Here is an 8,809-nt window from a genome sequence, read left to right on the forward strand (position 1 = left end):
CTATTGCCTAAGGCATTTGACTGCTAACCAGAAGGCTGGAGGTTGAAACCCACCAGCCACTCCTCGGAAGGAATATTGGGCAATCTACTTTAGTGATACTGCCTCGGAAACCCCAGGAGGGGTCGCTACGAGTCGCATCGACTTGGCGGCAGTGAGTTTGGTATTTTAGTACGAGAAACATACAGCTTACCTTCTTATAACATTTAGCTTTGTGCTGGATCTCCCTTCTTGAGCTTGGATTTGCAAAATTTTAAGATATTAAAGGAAAGGAAGTTTGAACCGGATTCACACGGTCGCGCGTCATCGTGTGAGGAGTTGGTGTCGACGGCCAATCCAGATGCTGCGCGGGCAATTTGAAGGCCATCGGTTTCCCTTTGTGAGTCTGTCCTGATTCGGGGATCGCACTTAAAGATTCTGGGCTTTGTGGGGTGATGGGAGGAACCTTCATATTTTACCTGCTCACATTAATGAGTGGAATTCCTTTTCAGGGGTAGAATTTGTTTCTACTTCCTACCCACTGCCACTTAACTTTTTTTGAAAAAAGATTTTGCACCTTCTGGGAAGTTTTCCACCATTTAGGAAAGCATCTATGAGGAAAGATTTTAAAAGGCCACTTTACTGGCAGGGTTCTCCATGTTTTCTTTCTCACTGTGTTACTATTGCGTTTACTGTTTATTAAATGGAAGAAATTCGAAAAGAGAATGAGAAAGCAGGTGAAAGACTTGTTTTCTACTGCCTCAACCTCACTCCCAACTCAGAAAATCAAAATCCATCGCCCAATTTCAAATTCTTAAGAATACCAAATTTAAAACTAGTTTGGCTTTTGCCAGGAATTAGTGTGGGAATGCCTCCATACAGTTACATTTGCTGCAGGTTTTAAAGGATATCCTTAATCCAGTGAGAGGGTACTCCAGTGAACTAACAATTTCATTCTTAGGTGTTTACATGAGAGAATATTGTGCACACGTGCAAAAGGAGACAAGTGAGAATGGAACAGTGCTGCTCTTAATAGCAAAACACCAGAAATAGCCACGTGTTCATGGCCAAAAGAATAAATGCATTTTTATTTGAGGTCCATTCATGTGATGCAACATCATAACAGCAGAAAAATTCAACTACGATGGTTGAATTTCAGAAACATGCTAAGTCACCCAAGGTGCATATACAATCTTAAAAAGATCAAAAATAAAACCAAATTGTTTATGCTTTATCAGAAGGAAGATTGGGCAGTCTATTTCTGTGGTGATACGGCCTCGGAAACCCAAGGAGGGGTTGCTATGAGTTGGCTCCAACTTGATGGCAGTGAGTTTGGGTTTTTTGGTTCTATTCTTTAAGCATATATAGAAGCATGTCTGTGTAATTATAAAAGTATGTTTTTTTAATGTGACAGGTTAACAGATTTTTAAAATCAAGACAGTGGCTACCTCAGTGATAAAGGCAGGGCATGGGATTGGGGGAAAAGCACTAAGGTAAATAAAAGTTGTTGGCAACTTTTCAGGGTTAGAAGTGTGGGGGAGTCCTGAGTGTTTGACACAATTTGCTTTATACCTTAAATGTATGTTACATATATTCTTTTTATATAGCAAACACTGCATTGAAAAATATAATAAGGAAAAAACTCATAAAAATAAGAAGTGCCATCTAAACCCACTAAAAACCAAACCTACTGCCATGGAGTCAATTGCAACTCAGTGACTCTATAGGACAGAGTAGAACTGCCTCAAAGGGTTTCCAAAGCTGTTAATCTTTATGGAAACAGACTTCCTCATCTTTTTCTCATGGAACGCCTAGTGAGTTTGAACTGCTGACATTTAGTTTGTCATAAAGGAAAGCTTACAAATGAGAACCCTAAACCTAATAGTGTTTCTCTAACTAGTATTAATTTCCTCTAGCGAGGAGGAGGAGAAAAAAGACATTAAAAAGCCTATAGATTCAGAAAGCTCAAGGTTTTGGCTAAAATTAAGTTAGCAGTCCAATCCAAAAATCACTGTTGTATCTGCAGACTAAGTTCCCTAGACCAAGAATCCTGATTCCCAGAAAGTGCTTGCAGGATTGTGATGGGTCTTAATTTCAGTTGTCTTTCTTCACTTATTTAGTGTAATTTGATTCACTGTGCATTCAGCACAGATCTGATAGAATTTGTACTTAATGAAATCCTCTTAATTAAACGCTCTTCCCTCTCTTCTCCCCCTCCTTTGCTGCACATTTAAATCTTAACTTGTCTTCCAAAATCTACTCAAGTCTCAGCGACCCTCTAAAGTCCTCTGACTGGCCTGGCCCAGCTGAGCTTTGTCCTCTCTCAAGTCCTCTACCTCTTGTAAATCGCATGTCCGTTCACCATCTCACACATTTATGACAGCTCCCTGGCAGTTGTGTGTTTGTATGTATTATGTATGCATGCATTTTCTATCTCTAGTATGTATTTATATTTATATGTTTATACTGTGTGTTTATACTGTAGTGTGTGTATTTATACTGTGTGTGTCTTCCTCCCTCAAGTCTGTCAAAATAGATTTTACCTTCTTCACCGCACCTTGGGTTGAGTGGTCTGTGTGTACATCTTGTTTACTATTGGGCTGAGAACCAGCCCCTGGGAGTGAGTTTTATTCCAGGCCTGAAGTCTATCCCAAGACCATCGTATTGGGGGTCTTACCAGATTCCATCTGACCAGTAATTCTGGTAATTATTATGTTTTTGGATTTTGTTCCACATTTTCCCTTCACTCCTACTAACTCCCAAAATGTTTGAGGACAGTAAGTAAACCGTACATTCAATTTTTTTTTAAAAAATCACTACTTGTCATTGTACCAAACCATCCAAACTCACTGCCATTGAGTTGATTCTGACTCATAACGACCCCCATTGGGTTTCCAAGGCTATAAATCTTTACAGAAGCAGACTGCCTCATCTTTCTTCCACAGAGTAGCTGTTGAGTTTGAACACCAAACTTTTGGTTAGCAGCCAAATGCCTTAACAGAGTACAGATGTCTCTAATACTTTTCACTAATGCGGATAATCAGCAGTTAATTCTAGCATTGCTTTTATTTTCCAGAATGAGAGAAAATTCAGGAAAGAAAACTTCAAGATTTATAGAGATTGGATTCCTAAACACCTCCAGGCTCAAGATAAAGATTACAGAGACTACTATTTATTAAAAATGCATGCAGAGGATTTGAAACCTTTGACTATCAGGGAATGCTGAAATGACTTAAAATTGTGTGCAAGAAGATGTGTTGGAGAATGTGTGGGAGTGGGGAGGAGTCAAATCTGTGGGCAGAACCGAGGGGAAACATGCTGAGGGAGTATGTGGTTCCTTTAGACAAGGTTTGGAAGTCAGGTCTCACATAACTCCATTATGCAGAAAGTTAAAATTCATAAAGAGAGGGAGGAAAAAAGAGGCCTTGCCTTGGAGCTAGATCTTGTAGGTTATTTGCACCTTGATGAGCCAAGTTTCTAATCTTCTGTTCCTGAAAAATCTTGATTAGTTTACGCCATTGCTGATTAGCCTTGGGAAATGGATTTATTTTATTTTATTTTTTATTGTACTTTAGGAGCACGTTTACAGAGCAGAGTTTGTTTTGCATTGAACATTTCATGTACATTTGGTTTCTAGTATGTATTTATATTTATGTGTTTATACTGTAGTATGTATTCATACTGTATGTATAAATACCAGTTACCATCCCCAACCCTAACCCAGTCTCCTCCCCTCCCTGCTCAATAACCCCCCTGTGCCCCTCATAGTTATGCACTCCTGTGTGTCCTGCATTTCTTCCATATGAATGTTGCCCCTCTGGTGTCCCGTGGTCAATTGCTCCAAGGGATGCATGTCTGTAGAGTATGTGGGTGCATCACCTTGCGTTCTGGTTACCTAGTGCCGCTCTGACAAGAATATACCACAGATGGGATGGCTTTAACAAACAGGAATTTATTCTCTTAGTTTGGAGGCTTTAAGTCTGAGTTCAAAGTACCAGGCTCTAGGGGCTGAGTGAAAGCCCCTTAACCTTGGGCTTCAGCTCTGCCTCCTGCTCCTGGCCCACTGAAGCTAGAGGCTTTTCCTTACTCAGACAGCTACTGGCTGCTGAGATTGACAAGCCCAAGGTTGACAAGTAAAAAGGCACAGTCCCATGTGACCAAACCACATGGCAGGCCATTAATTCAGGTCCATTGAAAGTTCCAAGGTTGGCAGAGCATGGCAGGCTGCCGAACAATGACATGGTTACATGCAGGGTTCGAGTGTGCTATAACCTGGAGACCATTCCCAAAGCTGTTTCTTATATGTGGGAAGCAGACCACATACCCAAAGGCTACTCAGCTGCTCACAGTAGATTCTACCAGGGAGTTGATTATCAGTCTTATCATGGAGAATACTACATCCAGCTGTCTAACCACTCAACTAGGTCTAGCCAAGTTGACATACAAACTTAACCGCCGCACCTTGGGTTGAGTGGTCTGTGTGTACATCTTGTTTACTATTGGGCTGAGAACCAGCCCCTGGGAGTGAGTTTTATTCCAGGCCTGAAGTCTATCCCAGGGCTATCGTATTGGGGGTCTTACCAGATTCCATCTGACCAGGAATTCTGGTAATTATTGTGTTTTTGGATTTTGTTCCATATTTTTCCTCCCACTCTATCCAGGATCTCCAGTTTTGATTCCTTCCTGAGTGGTTAGCATTGGTAGCTGGGCACCATCTAGTTCTTCTGGTCTTGAGGGCCATCATGTCCTAGGACTGATTGCTTCCAAATGTCCTTGGTTTTTTTTTTTTTTTTTTGGCACTCTTCTTCACTTCAGATAATAGGAGACCACTAGCTGCACCTTAGATGGCTGCTTGAAAGCTTTTAAGACCCCAGCCGCTACTCACCAGTGTAGCTTGTAGAACAAGATTTTTATGTATTTTATTGTGCTAATTGAGTCTGTTATGCCCCAACACTATGGTTCTGAGTTGGTAGATCCACTGAATCTCACTCCCACAGTGTCTGGCTGTCTGTAAGGGATTGCTCTATGTCTTTTTTGAACAGGATTATACTCTAGACCAAGGATAGATTCAGCTGAGGCTAATCTTGCACAGACACTAGTGATAAAAAATATCTGCAATCCTTACAGAAACAACAGAAGACAAACATAGGGAAATTGATTTAAATTAATCTAATCCAAGGTGTCACTTTATTGTTTCACATTGGAATCTATACCTGGTATCTTAAAGAATTGACATAATTTGCCCAATGTAATTTCTTCTATATTTTTTTCCCCTAAAGAAAGATTTGAGAACAGCAAAGGAGGAATTGGAATGTAGAAAAAGAAAAGAGAATCTGATCCTAATGGACATTTTTAAAAGCTATCTCACCCGAGTAAAATGACTCTTCTTCAATCTAGAGAAATTTACATTTTCCTCATTGAATTCAGAGTACCCCTTTCTTCACCCAGAAACACAATGGCAAAGCATAACTCTTTGTCACTCATTTATAGATTTCATGCAATTATAACAGTGTATTTCAGTTGTAACATTGTATTGAACACATTATATTATCTGGCTTAAAATTTAGCTTAGTTATATTTTAGATTATTTTATGTGAAAAGCACCTGAATCTCCACATTCATCTCAACTTTCTCAAATGTGTTGTATGACTTTTGCATTTTCATTAAGTTCTACTTCAGAAGCTTACCTCTTTTTTTTTTTTTTAATCTCACCAAATCATAAAGGCAGCACCTATTAGAAGACTGCACAAGGTAAACCAGATGTATAGTACTGGGGAAAAGGAAAAAAAAAAAACTAGAAGGGAAATTTTCTAGACCTGAAGAGCTATAATTCTCCTATTGACACCTACAAATTTGAACATACACATAAATAATCCTAGGTGACAATGAACATGAAGTCTTCAATAATCCCAACCCATTTGCATTTAATTTTTCCTTTGGCCTAAAGGTTCCTCCACAGTTTTTCCCCACTTCCTGTAGATTACTGCCCAAGTGGCGCTCTCCCCTATTTTGGGTATGAGAAAGGGTCATTATTGATATGAGAATTGATGCCTTGGTAGCCTCTAAGTACACTCCCAGGCAACCTGTCCCAGAGGACATAGCACAGAAAGATTCACAGACCAAGTTAAAAATGCTTGAATCACATTATTTCACATTCTTTTAAAAATCAATTGAAAACATACAGCAAGAAAGAATCAAGGGAAAAGAGATGAGCATATTAACAGTTTTGTGTGCGGTTGGATTGGAAGGATGACACCATCTGAATCAAATGTGTGGCACGCTCCCACATCTAGTCTCTTGTTCCACTGTATCAGTCTTCTGACCAATGGTGTGGTTACCAATACGAGATTGCAGATGGAGCAAGGGAACCCACAGGCTGAAGGTATCCTGGACCAATCACACACTGACTCTGTGGGAGAGGCATGTTGTTGTTGTTGTTATTTGCTGTCGAGTCGGCCCAACTCATAGTGACCCCTCTTTGGGTTTCTGAGGCAATATCACTATAGAAGTAGGATTGCCCAACCTTCCTTCCGAGGAGTGGCTGGTGGGTTTGAACCACCAACTTTCTGGTTAGCAGTCAAGTGCCTTAGCCACTATGCTACTATAGGAATGAGTATAATGGCGAGCTGAAGCTCGCATATTAGACTGCTGAACAGCCACAAGTTTTGCGTTTTCTGAGTAAAGAACTCTTGTCCTGAATGTGTGGTTGAATTAAGGTCTCGACCAATGAGAAGGATCTCTGGTGACATTTGACTACTAACCAGAAGGTTGGTGGGTCAAACCCACCAGCCACTCCGAGGAAGGAAGATAGAGCAATCTACTGACATAAAGATTTACTGCCTCGGAAACCCAATGGGGATTGCTATAAGTTGGAATCAACTTGATGGCAGTGGTTGAGTTCTTCATATGTCTCGTGTATCATCAATGGATTTCTGAATATTTAGCACCTGTAGTAAGGAACTCTGGTGGCACAGTGCTTAAGGAATTTGACTGCTAACCTCAGGATTGGCAGTTCAAACCACCAGCCGCTCTGCGGAAGGGAAGATAGGGCAATTTACTATAAAGATTTACTGCCTCAGAAACTCAGTGGGGGTCGCTATGAGTCAGAATCAACTTGAAGTATATTTACTGCCCTAATGAACCTGGAAGAAGTACAGCCATTTCTTGGAAATGGAAGTGGCCATACTTCATCTTACCTACTTTGGTCGTGTTATCAGAAGAGACTATTCCCAGGAGAACGATATGCTTGGTAGTGTAGGGGGTCAGTGAAAAAGGGGGAAGACCCTCAACAAGATGGATTGATCCAGTGGCTGCAACAATGGACTCAAATATAGCAAAGATTGTGAGGCTGACGCATGACCGGGGAATGTTTTGTTCTGTTGTACATTAGGGTCACTATGAATTGGAGTTGATGGCACCTAACAACAATGAACATTAGTTACTTCTTGCGCCTTCTATCCCTTCCTAGCTATGTTTAACAGCATTCTCTATTAAGTACTTACCTCTTAAAAGATCTTAAACATTTGTATTTACTTTTGACTAATAACACATTCAGGACCTCTGGTAGCATAGTGCCTAAGGCACTTGACTGCTAACCAGAAGGCTGGCGGTTCAAACCCACCAGCCACTCCTCTGAAGGAAGAGGGGGCAATCTACTTCTGTAGTGATACTGCCTGGGAAACCCAAGGCGGGGTCACTATGAGTTGGGTCCCACTGGACAGCACATAACAACAACAACACATTCATCTTTTATAATGGAGCTGGAAATTTTCAAATGTAATTGTGTTACAATCCATCTTGTTTAAGTGTGTATCCCTGGCATATATCAGAGACTATAAATATGTAAATAAGTGCTGAATGGATGAATCACGCTTTCTCTCTTTTCTCATTCTCTCCTTCTCCTACACACACACACACACACACACACACACACACACACACTGGGCAGGAATCCCAGAGACCTGGGATCTGGTGTCAGTTCTGTCACTGACTTATTGAGTGACAGTGAGGTTGCAATTTAATCTCTTTAGTTTCTATTATGGATTGAATTCAGTCCCCAATCCTAACCCCTGTACCTGTCAATGTGAACTTGTGTGGATGTAGGAGTTTCTTTTCTTATTTTAATGAGATCATACTAGAATAGAGTGGATCCTGAACCTAATTTCCTTCTGAGTTGTTATTTGCCATTGTTGTTATTTGCCATCGAGTCGGACCGACTCATAGTGACCACTCCTTGGGTTTCTGAGTGGTATCACTACAGAAATATATTGCCCAACCTTCCTTCCGAGGAGTGGCTGGTGGGTTTGAACCTCCAGCCTTCTGGTTAGCAGTCAAGTGCCTTAGGCACTATGCTACCAGAGCTTCTTCCTTCTGAATGGTGTCTTGTAAAAGGGAAACAGACATGGAGAGACACACACAGTGGAAGATCTATCTACAAGGCAAGGAAATCTAAGAAACATCTGGGGCTACCAGAAGCTGAAAGAAACAGGGAATGGTATAGAGCGGATGGAGAATAGTGTTGCCCTGAATTTGGACTCCTGGACTCAGAAACTCAGTGAAACTACATTTCTGTCCTTTAAAGCCATCTACTTTGGGTATTTTTGTTATGGCAGCACAAGGTAACTAAGTTTCCATTTCTTCAACTGTAAATGAAGGCAAGGGTTTAACAAGATGATCTTTAAGTTTCCTTTCAGTATTTAGGGTCTCAATGATTTCTTTGTTCCTCTGCTCTACGAGATTTCTTGTGCTGTGAGTAATCTCTAGTTCATTCTCCTTAATCTCATCCTATCAAACACATTTCAACAAAATAAAGATCTTCTCTTTTTTTTTTTTT

The sequence above is a fragment of the Orycteropus afer genome, unplaced genomic scaffold (genome assembly GCF_000298275.1).
Source record: "Orycteropus afer afer isolate SDZICR_OR568_19922 unplaced genomic scaffold, OryAfe1.0 scaffold00684, whole genome shotgun sequence".
Taxonomy (NCBI): Eukaryota; Metazoa; Chordata; class Mammalia; order Tubulidentata; family Orycteropodidae; genus Orycteropus; species Orycteropus afer.